Below are 19414 nucleotides of genomic sequence, written 5' to 3'. Positions count from 1 at the left end.
TGGTCACTACAGGTAGTTAAGCTGACTTGGCTGCTAGAACCCCTCCTGGGTCTGAACATCAGTCAAGAAAAGCAAAAAAAAAAAAAAAAAAAACTGATTTTGGTTAGAGAAAACTGCGTTTAAAATTCAAAATAACGTTTGATGTTATTCTAATTCCCATTCTTATTGTTTTCTCACATTTCCTTTTAAAAACATATTACATTGGAACATTTTACTCTTTTAAATATAAAAATATTTGTATAGGGACTTGTTTACAAGCACAATAAACCATTTCATGGTGTGACTTATGGGGTCATAATTCACACCTTGCACATTAAATAGAGCTCAGTACAGTCTTATATCTAACAACGCAAAGGGTATGAATTATTATATCATAATTCACATCCTGTTGTGTTGTGCTTCTTAAATATCATCTCTTTGTAGGAAAAAAAATAGCACTTTATACTCATCTGTCTCATTCTTAAATTTGGATTTGGATATATGGCTTAGGAGCACTGTTCAAAAATGCAAGCTAAACCACACTTTAATATGTGGATTATGATATGCTTTGTTTTACATTTGAAATATTGTTGTTAGCTAACTTAAATCAATATATATGACTGTACTAACAAAGGAATTCAACAAACATCTGAATAGGAATTATACATTTGTTATACAAGCAGACTTATTTGTCAGATGATCTTATTTTCCTTAATGTTAAATATGACTGTTTGCAATTTATCTTCACAAATTAAGGCAAGGGTAATAAATTAATTATTTAAGTGTCATCCAGATGGTAACATCTCTTTCACATTTAGGGTTCCAGCATGGAAATACTTCAAAAATTTCTTTTACTTGTAGACTCTGGAAATAGAAGTATAAATGTTTTGGTAATTCTACCAATTTTGTTAATGCTAAACATTTTCTTCAAAATTAAATTAAAAACAGAGGAGCAATTTTGATATAGAAATTCTTATTCATATGTGTCCATGTTCAACTTAGACAGAAATGTGTGATTTCAAAATTAAGGGTTGTTAGGTGTTTCTTGTTATTAGGTTCAGAATTCTATAAAGAATTCGTTTGGCACAGTCTGCGTTTCATTTGTCTGCTTGTTTAAGAGACAAATTTAATTCCAGAGAGATTAAGCTAAACAAATTTGATAAGAGAAGATTTAAATATTTCGATTTTTCAGTTGTAGGTTTTGTGAGATTTGATGCATGATTCTCAAAATTTCCTTCTATTATATACTTTACTTAATGCTGAAACAGCCAGTACTAAGCCTTTAGTTAAGATATATATATAATACCAATTTTTATATATGTAATCTGTGCTCTTCACTAGCTACTTTTTGTTATTTAAATTTAAATTTTAATTGGCTACAATTAATTCAAAAATTTAAATTTTAATTAATTAAAATTAAAAATTTAGTTCCCCAGCCACACTAGCCACATTTTAAGTACTCAATATTCACACGTGGTTAGTGACTACTGTCTTGAACAAGGTAGATATAGAATATTTACATCATTGCAGAAAGTTCTATTGCATTATGCTGATATATATATTTATGATTTATAATATAAAACATATATTTTAAAGCAGATTCTTCTACTTGCTAACCAAATTGAGTGAACAAAAAGAAATCCCTAGGAGCTCTAGCTGAAAAAATTATCTAACTCTCTTAAAGGTATTTTAAAAAAAATTTCATTAAAATTTTATCTCATAAAAATTTTATCTCAATCATCAGTGTATTGCTTTTATTTATTTGTTTGTTTTTAAACACTTCTCTTTACCCCAACATACTATTAATGTTTTTGGCTACAGATTGCAAACTATTTATTTTAAGACAATATGAACTCAAAATTTCTTTAAGGAGGGTTTAAAACAGTAAAGCCAGATTCCAAATGAATTCCCCTTTTAGTTTACACACATTTGATAGATAATATCTCCCTTAATTTATGTCAAACATAATCATTTTTCCTTGTCTTTACATTGTCTGTTATTTTCACACAATTACTATATAGGTATATTTTTGTTGATTTATAAAATATCTGTTGCACTTTTGACTCCAGAACTTAAGTAGACTAGAATATAATTGGATTTGACTGCAGTTGTTTTTATAATTAATTTTCATGTTTATTTGCTGAATGTATTATATACACCTTTGAGGAGTTTGCCACATGCAATTAATTGTAGAAGATTTGACCTGATATGCTATTTTTCCTTTAATTAAAACTCCAACTCATTGCTATGATGAAGATTGGCACAGTGGAAACGGCAAATATTCTAAAAAAGAGTATAAATTAACTAGCGTCAAGGAAGTGTACACACTTGGAAAGAAGTGAGAAAAGATTAATGTCATCTAACATTTATCTTGTGTTCTAGGCTATGGAAATTATCATGACCTGTTATCCATTCAAGCGTTCATCCTTTAATCACATATTTAGCACCTACTACACATGAGGTAGATGAATGTAAAGCTAGAAAATCACGAAGCAATGAGAAAACCAGAGTAGCACAAAGTCCTTAGAAGAGTAACCTCCTTAAAACATGTTCAAGTAGATTAAGTTTTGCTGAGTTAAAGTAGAATTAGGGGTAAACTTCTGAAAGCACGGTCAGTAACTGCACTGCTCTCCATTTGCTGGTTCCTGCTGTGCAGTGAGCAGCAGGAGAGTCTGCATGCCCAGGCCTGGATGTGGCTGATGGAGGGTCAACAAGGAGGTCATTGTTGTGGAACTGGGGAGTGCATAAACATCTCAGGAACACAAAGCATTCGTTATGCTACCAGATAATACACACATATTATCTCCCTTAATTCTTCCTACTCTGTCTCCGGGCCCTCATCTCATGCCGCTAGATTCTCATTCCTCTCACTGTGTGTTACTTTCGTGTACAGACTTGAACTTAAATCTGTTTCTCCCCTGAACAGGGAGATTTTCCTGTAGCCCTCAAAGTGGAGGATGCTCAGGCCAGCTGACTAAAGTCCCTCTGGCCCCTGAGAGGCACTCTGCCTTACTTCACTAGGGAGATGGCACATAATTGACAATAATTTCCTTCTACCACACGCCCTCCCCTCGTTCTCACTAACTGCACCATCCACATGGGCAAGATATCCAGTGATTTCTTTCTCTGTCATTGAACTCTGTGACTCCAAAGACCTCGTTTATTTCAGCTACAAACTGTCAAGAACTTTTATTATTAAAATTACTCTATTTCTAAAGATTCTGCCTATATCCTCCCTTCTATCATTCTCAGCAGTATTCACTGAAAAAATTAAGAATGAAAACATCAAGATTAGACTATTATTCCATGAACCTAAAAACATGAAAGGACATACTTATGATATCTTTTTTTGTGTGTGAGGAAGATGTTAGCCCTGAGCTAACATCTGTTGTCAATCCTTCTCTTTTTGCTGAGGAAGATTGGCCCTGGGCTAACATCCATGCCCATCTTCCTCTACTTTATATGGGACACCGCCACAGCATGGCTTGATAAGCGGTGCGTCAGTCTGCGCCCGGGATCAGAACCAGTGAACCCCAGGCTGCTGAAGTGGAGCACACGAACTTCACCACCACGCCACTGGGCTGGCCCCTATACTTATAATATGTTAAAAAAATAAACTATTTTTACAAAAAGGAAATTCATTAAACTTCTACTGTTCATCTTTCAAATGTTTCACATGTAGAGAAAAGCATATTAAGTGTAAGCAAAACTAATACTCTTCATGTTATGAAATTCACGAGGCTCTGTTTTACTAAAGTGCATTCTATACAATAAAAGAGATTTGTCAGATTATAGCTAAATGTGTCTTAAATTCCCTATCTTGTCAGACTTTTCACAGAAATAAATTCACACATATGAAATTATCCTAAGTTGCATACCATGGTTTTCTATTCTGATTTGAAGGGTATCAGGTACACAGTCAGTTATTTGAATGAAGTAACAGATTCTAATCAACTTGGTTAGCATTATCTTTATAATTTGTGGCAAGCCACTGCTTATATAGAAAATGGAAATATACATGCATTTGCTTATTTCATTATCATGGCAATCCTATGATGTGGGTAATATTATACCTATTTACAGATGGAGGCACAGAAAGGCTCAGTGACTGACTTAGGGTCACACCACTTAGGGTGGAGTTATATTCAAAAGCAACCAGTCCCGTTTTATCCCATTTCAGGGCCTCATACCACTCTCAGCAGTATTCACTGAATATGTGATCAGAGCTCTGATCACAGAAGGTGATACAAGAGCAATTTATTTCGTCTCTTTTTTGTTTTAGAATAAAATTGAAGGCAAAATCTCTGAAATATGTCATATGAAAGAAGACTTCAGTATCCTTAAGGATATACTTGATATAAGTGAAATAGAAATAGCCATACTTCTCAAAGGCCCACTCACACTTATGTTTTGAAAGGTGCATTTATCACATATTACGATTTATGTTCAAGTTTATACGTTTCTTAATTTCCTGACTCCCTAAATATAGTGCATTTGGTTTATTAACAAAAATGAGAGTTGGTACACATTACTGCTCGCTTGTCTTGCCATAAAGCACCCTATCACTCAAGCTAAGAAAAAATGTCTAAGGTTAATGAGGTCACACTAATCCAGGTATTTTAATATTTTTAGAGTAAACAGAATAAAAAAGTAAATATGCAAAAAGTCAATCTTGAAGCTAGTAATGATAACAGGATATGTGTAAATGAATGGTTATTATTAAAATTTGTTTACATTCAAAGAAAAAAAAAATGTAAACCCTTTCATAAGGCCATGGGGCAGATGAAAACAGGAGAAACCTAATTGCAATGTATCCTGTAATAGAATCACAGTCCGAGTAGGAGCTGATTAAGGTTAATTTGAATCACATCAATTTGAATTAACGTGGCCTTTGCAGAATGAACAAAACCTTAGTGGCAACATGATCAATTAGTACCTTTGTCTCCATACATCGGTCTAGAAAGGTTAGATTTATTAGTTATCAAGATAACATTTTAGAATGCAAATCTTTGCTACTTCACTTCTTCTAACTCACCCCACCTAAGCACCTGGAAATTCTCAGGACAGATGTATCTTGGAGGAAAATCATTTATAATGTAAAGCAAGAAAGGATGTATGGAGAAAAACACAGCCAGATTTACTGAAAAGACACAGTTTTGCCTATTGACAAATGCTATACAAACGAGTTCAAGTTACCCAGTTAAGTTAAAACTATAATTCAAGACAAATAATTGGTTATATTGTTAGGCATATAGTCATATGTTACCCATAGGCATTTTAAATTTTAGAGTTTGGAATGCCCTTGTATCTTGTATCCTAATTGCCCACCTTTCCTACATTTTTTCATTAGTTATACTTTCACTTAGCTATTGCTATATAAAAAATCACAGCAATCACTTGCTTAAAATGACAAAAATTTATTTGCTCCTGATTCTGCACCTTGGGAAGATCAGCACAGCTCACGCATTTCTGTTTCATGTGGTGTCTGGGACAGCTCAACAGGAGCTGGAGCGTACAAAATGGTGTCACTGCCAAGTCTGTTGCGTCACTTGGTATGGCTGAAATAGTTGGGGATAGCTGGACTTCTCTCTCTCCACTTCTTAGTCAATTATCATCCAGGGTCTCTCTCTTTCCAAGGACTATCTCCTCCCAACGGTATCCAGACTTCTTGACTGCCTCCTAAAAGAAGTTAACAGAAGCTGCTAGACCTCTTAAGTCCTAGGCTAAATGTCACACAGTATCACCTCCACTAACTTTCTATTGGTAAAAGCAAGTCCCCAGACCAGCCCCCATTCAAGGCAATAGGAAACTAGCTCCCTGTCTGTATGGAAGAAGTGGCACATACCTACATGGATGGGAGGAACTGTTGGTGCCATCTTTGTAATCAGTCAATATCACATAGCTAAGGCTGAGTCCTATTCTAGAAGCCTTCCCTTACATACCACAGTCAACTGAAGCTAAGCCTCCGGTTCCCCTTTTGTATCTTTCTACCCCTATCATTACATTTATCACACTCAACTGAAATGATCTGTGACTACTTCCTTGCCAGATCATAAGCACAGAATCAGTTCTTAATCATCCATGTGTCCATCCTTGTGTCTTAAATATAGCCTTGTGTATTTAGAGCATGTCTGGCAAAGCAAATGCACAATAAAAGACTGCCAAACATAACTTAAACTTGAACGTGATTTTCCAAGATATTCACATGGCTGACCAAGGAAAGCTGAAATGGGGAATAGGAACAGCCACACAAAATTTATGGTGATCATGTAACTAGAATATTTCATGAAAAAAAAATTAGCAATGAAATGAAACAATGAGACAAAGGAGGCCCAGAAGTTTGCATTACAATAGTGTATTGCTCTAAGTGGGGGATACATGAGACATTTGATTCTACTTTGTTTTATTTGTCTCTCTGCCTTAACTACAATGACTCATTTTTGGTTCATGTTATATGTGTATTCGTATGTGGCATTTGTAAATATTTATTCTCATAGTTGTAAATTTTCACAAATCTAGATACTTCGTGAAATGTAAGAAAGACAGGTACTGCAGGGAGTGAAATTTTCCTGAGAGTAAAATTTCATGATTGAAACTTTAAGAGAGCAAACTATTCATCAAAATCCACTGCCTGGGGCCAGTCCCGTGGCTTAGTGGTTAAGTGCGTGTGCTCCGCTACTGGCGGCCGGGGTTCGGATCCCGGGCTCGCACTGATGCACCGCTTCTCCGGCCATGCTGAGGCCGCGTCCCACATACAGCAACTAGAAGGATGTGCAATTATGACATACAACTATCTACTGGGGCTTCGGGGGAAAAAAAAAAGGAGGAGGATTGGCAATAGATGTTAGCTCAGAGCTGGTCTTCCTCAGCAAAAAGAGGAGGATTAGCACAGATGTTAGCTCAGGGCTGATCTTCCTCACACACACACAAAAAAATCCACTGCCTGCAACAGTTTATTTGAAAGATGTGAAGCCTCTTCTTCATCTAGCATTTCTATCTGTCTCTCATTTCTTTTCCTCATTATTGGAAATAGTCATGAGCTTGTTGAAACAATCCAAATGAACTTTCAATGCAGCAAGCTGACTCTATATAAAACCATTTCTTTGTAATGTTTAATAAATACCATTTAATATTTTGTTTGTTTCTTTCTTTAAAGCAGCAGACGGCTTGATAGAACCCAGGGCTAGTTTCCCTATCCCTTCTAAAGGTATGAGAGAAAGAGAAATAAGGATCTGAATATGACACATTCTCTAGTCCTGAAATAAAACTTAAAATAAAGTTGAATAAAACTGACAAATAAAAATTTGTCAATGAACAGAGTACATATAAAATTCTTATGATTTTTTTAACTGAAAAATAATTACAAATAGTTATTTTATAGGCATACTGAAAGACAATATTTTGTGTGCCAAGAATTGCCTACATACAATAGAAATTTTGTTTTCAACTAGGAATCACAGTGAGAAATAGATAAACTGTTTCTTTCCTATTTTAGCAGTAGCTTTGTTTTTATACATCAGGATTTAAGTTGTTAGCTTGGCAATTAATTTCATTAGCTTTCTATTTCTGTTCATTATGTTCAAGGCTATAAGAAAGGTCTATTTGAAATGTGTCCCCAGAGATATCCTGTTTTACTAGAAAAACACTTTAATGTGAAATTTATCTGTTAGACACAGGAACATGAACACAATAAATAAACTTACAATTTTCTTCCAATTATTCACAAGCATAAGTCACATGGTTAGAAGCTCTACAGCAGACATAGGACAAAAATGCAAAGCAAGGAAAAATTTGCTGATAGTGTTTTTTTTTAGTGGGGAAGGAATCGTTAAGTAGGCTAAAAGCAGAGCAAGGTGGGAAGGCTAGGCCCTTCCTATATAACTGGTGCAAAGGTTGGGGTGAATGGAGTAGTTAAAATCACATGCTCCTTTTTCCAAACTGGTCACAAAAAGGAAAGTGGGAAATGAGGGGACTTGCGTACCAGAGGACTACTCTCTGAGCCCAACTCCTGTGGTTGATACAGGAAAAAAACATAGGGCTGGACAACGATATAGGTAATATTGCCTAACTTGCAAACATCACCATTCTGGCATGATCATTTTGCTCAGACTTAGTGGTTACACACCCATCTTTGGAACCATTCCAAACATAGAATTACTTAATATAAAACAAAACAACTAATATTTTTATAATTACGTTTCATTATATTTTCTAGCAGTAGACATGAGTGTTATAAAAATATCATGAAAGTATCTTTTAGCAAACACTGGTCTGCGAATTTAAAATATTGACATCTAGTGTTGAAATATGTTGACATAAACTTACTAAAATTAAAAATGTAACAGATATTCATCTGCATTTTGTTTAGCTGAATATGTCTGTTTTCTTTTTAACTTGCATCCAAAGAACATTCTGGAGTTTTTATCTATTTCCTGTTGCTCCCATTTAATAATTATGCCTGGTGTTTGTTCATCTTAGCACATTTCATATTCATCACTGCAAATAGCCTGTCTTTATTCGTGGAACTCTAAACAATGCTTGAGTAAACTATTACATGCTTCATTCTACTTGATAAATGATTGCTATACATATCTCTGTATTTGATATTCCATTTAAGCACACAAAATTTATATATGTATGTATATATGCATATAAATATAAATAAACACACACATTTATATATATTTTAATTCATTTCTGTTATGTGTATACAATGTGTATTTGGTTTATGCTATTTGGCATAGAAGTATAAGAGTAATATGAGATATTTGGAAAGATTTAGGACACAAGAGAAAAGATTTGACCTCATAGAAAAATAAACAAATAAATTAGCCATGAAAAAAGGATAAAATTAAGAAAAAAAGAACAAACTATGTTGTTGGAGACAGTTAAAATTAGTTGTGTTAATTTATGAAGTGACAATCTCGAGTCTAAACATAATAATCTTTAAATTAGAGAAAATCAAATTTACTACATTTGATTCTAATGATTAAATTTGTAAGAAAGTTTCGGCAGATAAGAGATGCTCAATAAATACTCTATTCTTTCTCTAGCATTTTTCAAAACAGATATGTAGTGTTTGCTCATTCTTTTTAATCTAGGGAGAGTGTATAATCTGGGGAAAGGAACAAGAGCTTCTATTTTAGGAAAATCTAGGTTCCGATAATAGTCTGTGCCTGGAATTTAACCTGAGTGATCTTTCCAAGCCTAATTTCCATATCTACAAAATGTATTTCAAATTTCCTACTACATAAGAATGACATGATTATTAATAAAGGTAATATATATCACTCACCCAATATATTACTTGGCACATAGTTAAGACAATAACAATATATCATATTTATACAACATTTACTTTATGATAACCATTGGACTAAGCACTTTACATACATTATCTCATTTAATACTCAATTATTTCATTATTATTATCTTCATTAATTTCTCAAATTATTATTATTATTTTTTTTTCTGAGGAAGACTCCCCCTGAGCTCACATCTGTGCCAATCTTCCTCTATTTTGTATGTGGGTCGCTGCCACAGCATGGCTCCATGAGTGGTTTAGGCTTGCGCCCTGGATCTGAACCCATGAACCCTGGGCCACTGAAGCAGAGGGTGCCGAACTCAACCACTACACCACAGGGCCAGCCCCTCAAGTTATTTTTAAATACTTAAGCAAATCCAATAGAGGTTTCTGCAATAATGGAAGTTTGGGTTCTTTTGGTTTATTTGTGTTGTCCAATATGGTAACCATCAGCCACATGTGGCAAATGAAATGTAGCAAATGCAATGGAGGATTTTTTAAAAATTAAATTTTGTTTAATTTAAAATTAACTTTAAATAGCCACATATGGCTGGTGGATATATCTTGGACATCATTGACTTTATATAGATATCACACTAAGTATATGGATATAAATAAAACTTAACCTGGAGCTGTTTTCTAAGATTAGAAATGTTTAAAATCTGTACTATACAATTCAGCACCTAATCTTACATTATTCTGTTGGGTATTGCCTAATGTATGATAGTGCTATGGTCCCAAATTCTGCTGTGAATATCTTGAGAGCAGTGGCTATTTTTTTCTTTCTCCATGCCTACGTCAGGAAACCTTGGTACAATTCCATCCAGTTAGGCTAAAGGGCTTCTGAGCCCATTTGCCACATGACAATGTTTCCTTCATCTGTGAAAATTTGGAACTGGTAAAACTACCATAGTTTAGGCTATTTGATTCCCAAGAGGTAATTTATAACAAAGGACAGAGACCAAATATGAGACAGCCTCTTTATATTATGACTATGTCAAGAAAATTATAATTTTTTTTTTTTTAATTTTTAAGTACTTTGTTAAGGAATAGGGAAAACCTGCCTCTTGGGGACCAAAATAAGAAAAAAAGTTAAAATTAAATGGCATCATTGTTAATCACTTGGGGATTAAAAGAGCATGTTACTGTAGGTAATAGAAACTGAGAAAAAATTGGTCCAAAAAGCTTGATTGGATCAGACCTGATTTTTTTGTTTATTTGTTACATGATGGGAAAGATATCAAATATCTTTAATACCTTTAAAGAGGAAAGAACTTATGAACAAAAGAAAGAGAACACAACAGGAACTGTATCTTATATAGCAAGTAAAGATTATAGGGGATTTTGTCCCAGAACCACTCTAATTGATGCCTTTCTCTTAAGATATCACTCACTGTTCACTCAGTTTTAAAAATAACCTATAAATTAATGGGGAGGGTTGTCTACCTAGGAAAAGTAATTATCCCTTCATCTTTGGTCAAAATTCATGTAAAACATTTTAACTCTTATTTAATGCTTACAAATACTCATAGTAAAATAAATTTTTGGAGCCAGAAAATTGGTATAGATTATCCAGTTCAAACTCTATTCTATTATAGAGAAGAAACTGTGTCCCAGAAAATAGGCAGACTTGTTCAATGTAACCAAGCTGATCAGCATCAGAGTCACAATGAAAATATACTTTATTTTTCTCAGTCTGACATTCTTTCTAAATTATGTTCATGGATATTAAGATTACTCTTGGAACAATACTAAATATCTGAAGAGCATATAACTTTGAAAACACAAATAATGTGCAATAAATAAGGGAAATATATTTGGCAAATAGAAGACTGCTTGTTGCCAATTACTTTGAAGATCTATCAACCTTAATCTCATTCACGCTAGTCATACGTTCTAACTACAAATATCATAATCTTATGACCCTATAGTTATTATACAACATGGTATGAGTCATTTTTGAAATGGTTAGCCAAGCTTATAAAACTCCCTTACAAAATCCAACTTAATTCGCCTAATTCCACTATCAAATTATTAGGCATACTAAGGACATTTTTTTTCATAAGCAATCAAATCAAATAGCCTATACTAAACTTTGATCAACACTTTCTTCAACTAATATACTACTAATGGATAGGGAAGGAGAGACTTCTCTCCTATTCTAAAAGGATTTTGCCTATGCATCTCCACACTGTGTTAATAAATGTCATAGAAACACAGAAAAACTATGCCAATAGGTGTAATAAAAACACAAAAAGAGAAAGATGGATCAATTGCTCAAATCAGCCTTCACAGCTGCTTGAAGAGGCTTTACAGGCTTCCCAGGCTGTGCAGGTGAAACAACTGCTGTTTTGTCAAGCAGCTCCCCTCCAGGGTCCTCAGCATTGTATGACCATCCAACCCAGTTTTATGTTCAGCAGAAGTTATTGATTCAAATCAGACAAACCATCGTATATGGAACCTGGGCCGGGGAACAGCTGCATCTGACTAGATAGCACGTTAAAATTCACTCTGAGCTGATAGAATCCAGAATTTTTAAAATATAATTTTATAAATTAATAAAGTGTGACCACACATAAAATCTTGTGTTATTGAAAAAATCTGGAAAATAGTCTTGTTTTTAAAGCCCAAAGGAAAATGTTGCTGTGATATTTATAATTCTGGTTTAGATACAAGTAAAATAAATATCTAATGTTTGCATTCACTTAGTCACTGAATTGAAGAATATACATTCTGTAATATTATATTATGTATTCATATATGGCCTAGTTATAGGGTAATTTGACTCATTTTATTGGCATGTGAGTCACATCACATGATTGTTTAATCATAAAGATACTTTCAGAAAAGCCTTGAGAGGTAATATAAAGCAGGAGTCAGTCTTTAATATTCTTATTTTGTGACCTCACAAAATATAAATGACGTAGTTTCTATTTATGAGGAAAACATGTCTAGAGACATTATTTCATTCATTCAACAAATGTTGACAAAGTGCTTACCATGTATGAGACACTATGTCAGCTGTGCAGGGGACACAAGCAGACAAACTACACGTAAGACAATGCAAGTAATTATGCAGCTACTAGAGAATCACTTGTATTAAGCAAATGCCAAAAAAGTGACAAGGCATTATGAAAATTAGAGGACATTCATGATCTGGTCTATCTGTCTATCAAACTAGTATCAATTTTTGTCACTACTCATAAATTCTAAGTTTCACCTGTATTCATTTGAGGCTTCTGCATACAGTATTTTTTCACAATTTTCTATGCCTGATGACTGGGCTCTAAATATACCAGGACCCTCTACACTTTCCTGGTTCCTAGTCACCTTTTAAGTCGTCAGTAAAGATTACTATAAAGATTTCCCTCAAGCAAAACTTGTCTTCTATCTGATCCGCATATTACTTATTATGCTCTAAGAAAGAGAGATAAATGATAGAGATATTTCATTATGAATTTTTTCTCGTTTACCATAAACTCTTAAAATTCAGGCATATATTTATTTATTCATTCATTCTTGAAAGTTTAGGATGATATTTATGCCCTTTTGGATTCTAATCACATTGTGATTCTCAAATGTTATGGTACCTAGGATTCACCGAGCAAGTTTATAATTTGTGGCTTCCTAGAAACCTAATGTGCTAATGATATTGCGCATCTTTTCATATGTTTGTTGGCCATGTGTATATCATCTTTGGAGAAATGTCTACTCAGAATATTTGCTTGTTTTGTAATTGGGTTATTTGCTTTTTTATTATTGGGAGGGAAAGGTAGCCTTTGTTCTTCTCAACTTGCCTGTCCCAGAGTGGACCCTCCTCTCTACAAATGAGCTGGAGTGGGAGTGATCAGAACCCAGTACTCTCGGCAGCCACCCCTAGGGTAGCACTTCCATCTTACAGGTGAGGGATGGGTAGAAGAAGAGAGCCCCGATGTCTCTGCTGCTCTTGTCTGCAATTAAACTTCTGCAACATGGAGCTGGGTTGAGGGAGTAGGATGAGGAATGGTGGTGGTCTACCCCTCCCAGGGAGAAACCATAGCCCTAGATGAGGAGCTGCAGGGAGACATAGTCCAGTCTTCTTGGCTGCACATGCCTGAAACAGAGCTTCTGTCAGGCTGTGCTGGGGAGACCTGGGCAGGTCATGGCTCAAACTACACAGATTTCTCACTGTTCTTACTGAGACTTAGTAGTTTTCCTGAAAAAAATGTTTCTCCATTTGTTGTATGCCTTTAGAAAAATTTCAAGAGGCTGTTAATATTTTTTTCTGTATTTTCACGAATTAGGATTGTTACTCTGGGGAGAGGGTCTGTGAAGTCCTTGTACCGTCATTCTGGAAATGCTATCCTTGTCCATATACATTTTGTATCAAACTAGGGTAAAAGTTATTTTTTAATGTTTCAAGCTGGATTGCCTCTGTGCTTTAATTTAGGGTCATCCTTTTACCTTGTACACTCTCATTAATATTACTACTTGGAGAAATCTTATACGATTTCTAGATGAAATTTAAACATTGCTTTCTTTGAGAAGGTTTTTTGATTTTTCAACTTGGTAGGTTCTCCTCAATATCTTAGTCGTTATCGCCTTTTATTTGTAAATCTCTCCAGTCACTCATTTTTGCCTTTGTTTGGAGTTGTTCTTTTTCATCTTTTGTTCTGCCTTTGATTTTAAATTCTTTTAGGGAAGGACCTATGTTTTATTTATCTTTGTATTTCCTACCTTCTTTTCACAATTTTGACATCTGAACCAATTAACGTCTAAATAGTTGTCAATATATACTTGGTTGTGGAAATAAATTTATGAATGAACAACATAAAAATAACTCACTATATGAAATACTGTATCATAAAAGCATGAGTTATCAAACTGTGACCTGCAAGGTTTCATAATACCGTTTTATTTAAGATTTCTTTGATTCTAATATTAGTTTAGCTATACTCCATATATTTAAAATATATGGATTGGGAAGAAAACATTAATACTATGGTGTATTTAGTTTAATCTTAATTTAGGAAGGGATTATTAAGCTATTAGAAAGATATATAAAAATATAAAAATTTTATTTAATAATTTAAGATAAAATCCTTCAAGAAGCTTAAAAAGGATTTGTTGGAAAGAAGGTATTAATGATGTCAAATGGTGCAACTGTGCTAAATATTTTCAAGTGACAATTACAGACATGCTTTTGAAGTTAAATTAGAATATTTCAGTTTATTCACTGACCTATTTTCTTTAGTTTTATATCATCCTCTTGGATATCTTCCAAAACATTAAACTCATAAAAGGAAGGAAAAGGAATATGAGAAGAAGGAGAAAAAGAATTTCAGCTTTCTCATAATGTCAGAATTCCAAAAAACAAATCAATATAATATCATATGTCTACAGAGAATATGAAAATGTATAGTGCATCATCATTACCAATAAAAGATCAGTGATACGTGTGAAATGAAAAATAATGAAAACTTGCTAGAACCTGGTCATTTGCAAATTAACCCACCAAGAACAAGTCTATGTAGCAGTAATAGAAATAACGGTTCATCCAATAAAAGCCTCTTGGAAACGGGAATGCAGTACATTAACAAGCATATTTTTGGATAAAGACATTGCTAATTGACTTTTGAGTATAAATGAAGGGTAAAAAAACTTATTTTTAAATATAAACTTTACATACCATTGATAGAAAGAATGATCTGGAAGACAGGCCACATAAATCAGTAGGCCTAGAATGGGAGATTATATAGGTTGGGTGATTTAAGGATGAATTTCTTTATCCAAAATTTATTGATACTCACTCTGTACTAAATTACCATGTAAATATGAGACAATAAGGGGCTAGATGTCACTGTACTGTAAACCTAGAAATAGCCTTAGAGAAGTAACGATTTTGCCCCAGAAAAAGTTGGGGGCATTATATTGCACACCATAAACAAAACATGGCAGAGCGTTTTTTTATTTATCAGGGTAAATCGGTGTATAACATGATATAAGTTTCAGGCATACAATGTTATAGTTTGATATTTGTATACACTACAAAGTGATCACCACCATAATTCTAGTTGCCATCCATCACCATACGATTGACACCCTTCACCTCTTATGCTCATTTCCCAACCCCCTTCCCCTCTGGTAACCACCAATCTATTCTCGGTATATATGAGTTTGTTTTTGCTTTGTTTTGTTTGTTCATTTGTTTTTATTTTTAGATTCCACATATAAGTGAAAACGTATGGTATTTGTCTTTCTTTGTCTGACTTATTTCAGTGAGCTTTATACCCTCAAGCTTCATCCATGTTGTTGCAAATAGCAAGATTTCCTTCTTTTTTACAGCTGAGTAGTAGTGGGTTGTAAATATATACCATGTCTTCTTTATCCATTCATCCATTGATGGACATTTAGATTGTTTCCATACTTTGGCTATTGTAGATAATTCTGCAATGAACATAGAGGTACATATATCTTTTCAAATTAGTGTTTTTGTACTCTTTGGATAAATACCCAGAAGTGGAATAGCTAGATCACATGAAAATTCTACTTTTAATTTTTTGAAGAATCTCCACAATGTTTTCCATACTGGCTGTACCAACTTATATTCCCACCAACGGTGTGCAAGAGATCTCTTTTCTCCACATCCTTTCCAACACTTGTTATTTCTTATCTTTTGGATAATAGCCATTCTAACAGGTGTGAGGTAATATCTCAATGAGATTTTGATCCGTACTTCCCTGATAATTAGTGATATTGTACATATTTTCACATATCTGTTGGCCATCTGTATGTCTTCTGTGCAAAAATGTCTATTCAGATCCTTTGCCCATTTTTTCATTAGGTTGTTTTGTTGTTGTGGTTGAGTTCTGTTAGTTCTTTCTATATTTTGCTTAATAACCCCTTATTGGATATACGATTTGCAAAAATCTCCTCCCATTCAGTAGGTTGCCTTTTTATTTTGTTGATGGTTTACTTTGCTGTGCAGAAGCTTTTTAGTTTGATGTAGTCCCATTTGTTTATTTTTGCTTTTGTTTCCCTTACCTTTGAAATCAGATCCAAAAAGAAAAAATTGTTAAGTTTGATCTCGAGGAGCTTACCACCTATGTTTTCTTCTAAGAATTTCATAGTTTCAGGTCTTACATTCAAGTCTTTAATTCATTTTGAGTTAATATTTGTGTATGGTGGATGACAACGGTCTAGTTTCATTCTTTTGCATGTGGCCGGCTATCCAGTTTTCCCAACACTATTTATTGAAGAGACTGCCCTTTCTTCATTGCATAGTCTTGGCTCCTTTGTCATAAATTATTTGTCCATATATGTGTGGGTTTATTTCTAGGCTCTCTGTTCTGTTCCATTGATCTCCGTGCTTGTTTTTATGCCAATACCATACTGTTTTGATTACTATAGCTTTGTAATATAGTTTGAAATCATGGAGGGTGATACCTGCAGCTTTGTTCTTCTTTACTAAGATTGCTTTGGCTATTTGGGATCTTTCATGGTTCCATACAAATTTTAGAATTATTTGTTCTAGTTCTATGAAAAATGCCATTGTAATTTTGATAGGGATTGCATTGAATCTGTAGATTGCTTTGGGTAGTATGGACATTTTAACAATAATAATTCCTCCAATCCCTGAGCATAGAATATCTTTCCATTTATCTGTGTCTTTTTCATGTAATTGTAAATGGGATTATTTTCTTAATTTCTCATTCTGATTGTTATTAGTGTAAAGAAATGCCACAGATTTCTGGATATTGATTTTGTACCTTACTACTTTTATGAATTCATTTATTAGTTCTAATAGTTTTTTGGTGGAGTCTTTAGGGTTTTCTATATATAGTACCATGTTGTCTGCAAATAGTGACAGTTTTATTTTTTCCTTTCTGATTTGGATGCCATTTATTTCTTTTTCTTGCCTAATTGCTGTGGCTAGGAATTCCAATACTAAGTTGAATAAAAGTGGCAACAGTGGGCATCCTTGTCTTATTCCTGATCTTAGAGGAAAAGCTTTCACCTTTTCACTGCTGAGGATGATTTTAGCTGCAGGTTTGTCATATATGGGTATTATTACATTGAGAGACACTCTGTCTATACTCACTTTGTTGTGGATTTTTATCATAAATGAATGTTGAATTTTGTCAAATGCTTTTTATGCATCTTTTGAGAAGGTCATATGATTTTATCCTTCATTTATTTAATGAGGTGTTTCACATTGATTGATTTGCAGATGTTGAGCCATCCTTGCATCTGTGGAATAAATCCTACTTGCTCATGGTATATGATCTTTTTAATGTATTGTTGAATTCTGTTTGCTAATATTTTGTTGAGGGGTTTTGCATCTATGTTCATCAATAATACTGACCTTCAGTTTTCTTTTTTGTGGTAACCTTGTCTGGTTCTGGTATCAGGGTAATAATGGCCTTATAAAAGGAGTTTGGAAGTGTTCCTGCCTCTTCAGTTTTTTGGAAGAGTTTGAAGAAGGAAGGATTAAATGTTCAGTAGAATTCACCAGTGAAGCCATCTGGCTTCCTTGATTTTCGTTTGTTGGGAGGGTTTTTTATCACTGATTCAATGTTCTTACTATTAACTGGTCTATTCAGATTTTTGATTTCTTCATGGTTTAGTCTTTGAAGATTGTATATTTCTAGGAACTTATCCATTTCTTCTAGGTTGTTCAGTCTGTTGGCGTATAAGTGTTTATAGTAGAATCTTTTGTATTTCTGTGGTGTCAGTTGTAACTTCTCCTCTTTCATTTCTGATTTTATTGATTTTTTTTGATGAATGATTCTTTTTTTTTTTTGGTGAATATAGCTAAAGGTGTGTCAATTTTTGTTTATCTCTTTAAAGATAAAGAACCAGCTCTTAGTTTCATTGATCATTTCTATTTTTTTTAGTATCTATTTTATTTATTCCTGCTTATTATTTCCTTCCTTCTATTAACTTTGGGCTTTATTTGTTCTCCTTTTTCTAGTTCCTTTAGGTGTGAAGTTTGATTGAGATTTTTCTTGTTTCTTGAGGTAGGCCTGTATCACTATGAACTTCCCTCTTATTACTGCTTTTGCTGCATCCCAGAGATTTTGGTATGTTGTAGTTCCATTTTCATTTGTCTCAAGGTATTTTTGGTTTCTCCTTTGATTTCTCCATTGACCCATTGCTTGTTCAGTAGCAGGTTGTTTAATCTCCACATATTTGTGGGTTTTCCACTTTTCTTTTTGTGATTGAGTTCTAGTTTTACACTATTGTAGTTTGAAAAGATGCTTGACATGATTTCAATCTTATTAAATTTATTGAGACTTGTTTTGTGGCCTAACATAAGATCTATCCTGGAGAATGTTCCATGTGCACTTGAGGAGAATGTGTATTTTGCTGCTTTTGAATGGAAAGTTCTGTATATATCTATTACGTCCATCTGGTCTAATGTATAATTTAAGTCCAATGTTTCCTTATTGATTTTCTGTCTGGATGATTTTTCTATTGCTGTAAGTGGGCCATTAAAGTCTCCTACTATTATTGCATTGATGTTGATTTCTCCCTTTAGGTCTGTTAATATTTGATTTATATATTTAGGTGCTCCTATGTTGGGTACATACGTATTTACAAATGTTATATCTTCTTGTTGGATTGACCCCTTTATCATTAGATAATGCCCCTCTTTGTCTTCTATTAGTCTTTGTTTTAAAGTCTATTTTGTTTGATATAAATATAGCTACCCCAGCTTTCTTTTGGTTTCCACTTGCATGAAACATCTTTTCCCATCCCTTCACTTTCAGCCTGTGTGTGTCCTTACATCTGAAGTGAGTCTCTTGTAAGCAGCATACAGATGGGTCTTGTTTTTTTATCCCTTCAGCCACTCTATGTCTTTTGATTGAAGAATTTAGTCCATTTACATTTAAAGTAATTATAGATGGGTATATATTTATTGTCATTTTGCTAATTGTTTTCCGGCTGTTTTGTATTTCCTCTCTGTTCCTTTCTTCTTCTTTTCCTCTCTTTCCTTGTAGTTCGATGAATTTCTTTAATGTTATGTTTAGATTCCATTCTCACTGTCTTTTGTGTATTTACTATAGGCTTTTGCTTTGTGGTTAGCATGAGGATCACACATATCAGCCTATATATATACCAGTCTATTTTAAGTTAAAGCAAGTTAAG

At 33.8% G+C, this 19414-nt stretch overlaps 1 long non-coding RNA gene across 1 annotated transcript in view; it reads right to left on the bottom strand.

Annotated features, from left to right (window-relative positions):
* Positions 1 to 5408: 5408 nt before the first annotated feature.
* The window catches only part of LOC147915848 (uncharacterized), a 37807-nt gene continuing 23801 nt past the window's right edge, over positions 5409 to 19414 (bottom strand). The window contains exon 3 of the long non-coding RNA XR_015553746.1: positions 5409 to 5658. This is a non-coding gene — a long non-coding RNA (uncharacterized LOC147915848). The remainder of the gene's footprint in view (positions 5659 to 19414) is intronic.

Source organism: Ceratotherium simum, chromosome 12 (genome assembly GCF_057802395.1).
Source record: "Ceratotherium simum simum isolate JZ-2026a chromosome 12, ASM5780239v1, whole genome shotgun sequence".
Taxonomy (NCBI): Eukaryota; Metazoa; Chordata; class Mammalia; order Perissodactyla; family Rhinocerotidae; genus Ceratotherium; species Ceratotherium simum.
This window is presented reverse-complemented; position numbering and strand designations above follow the sequence as displayed.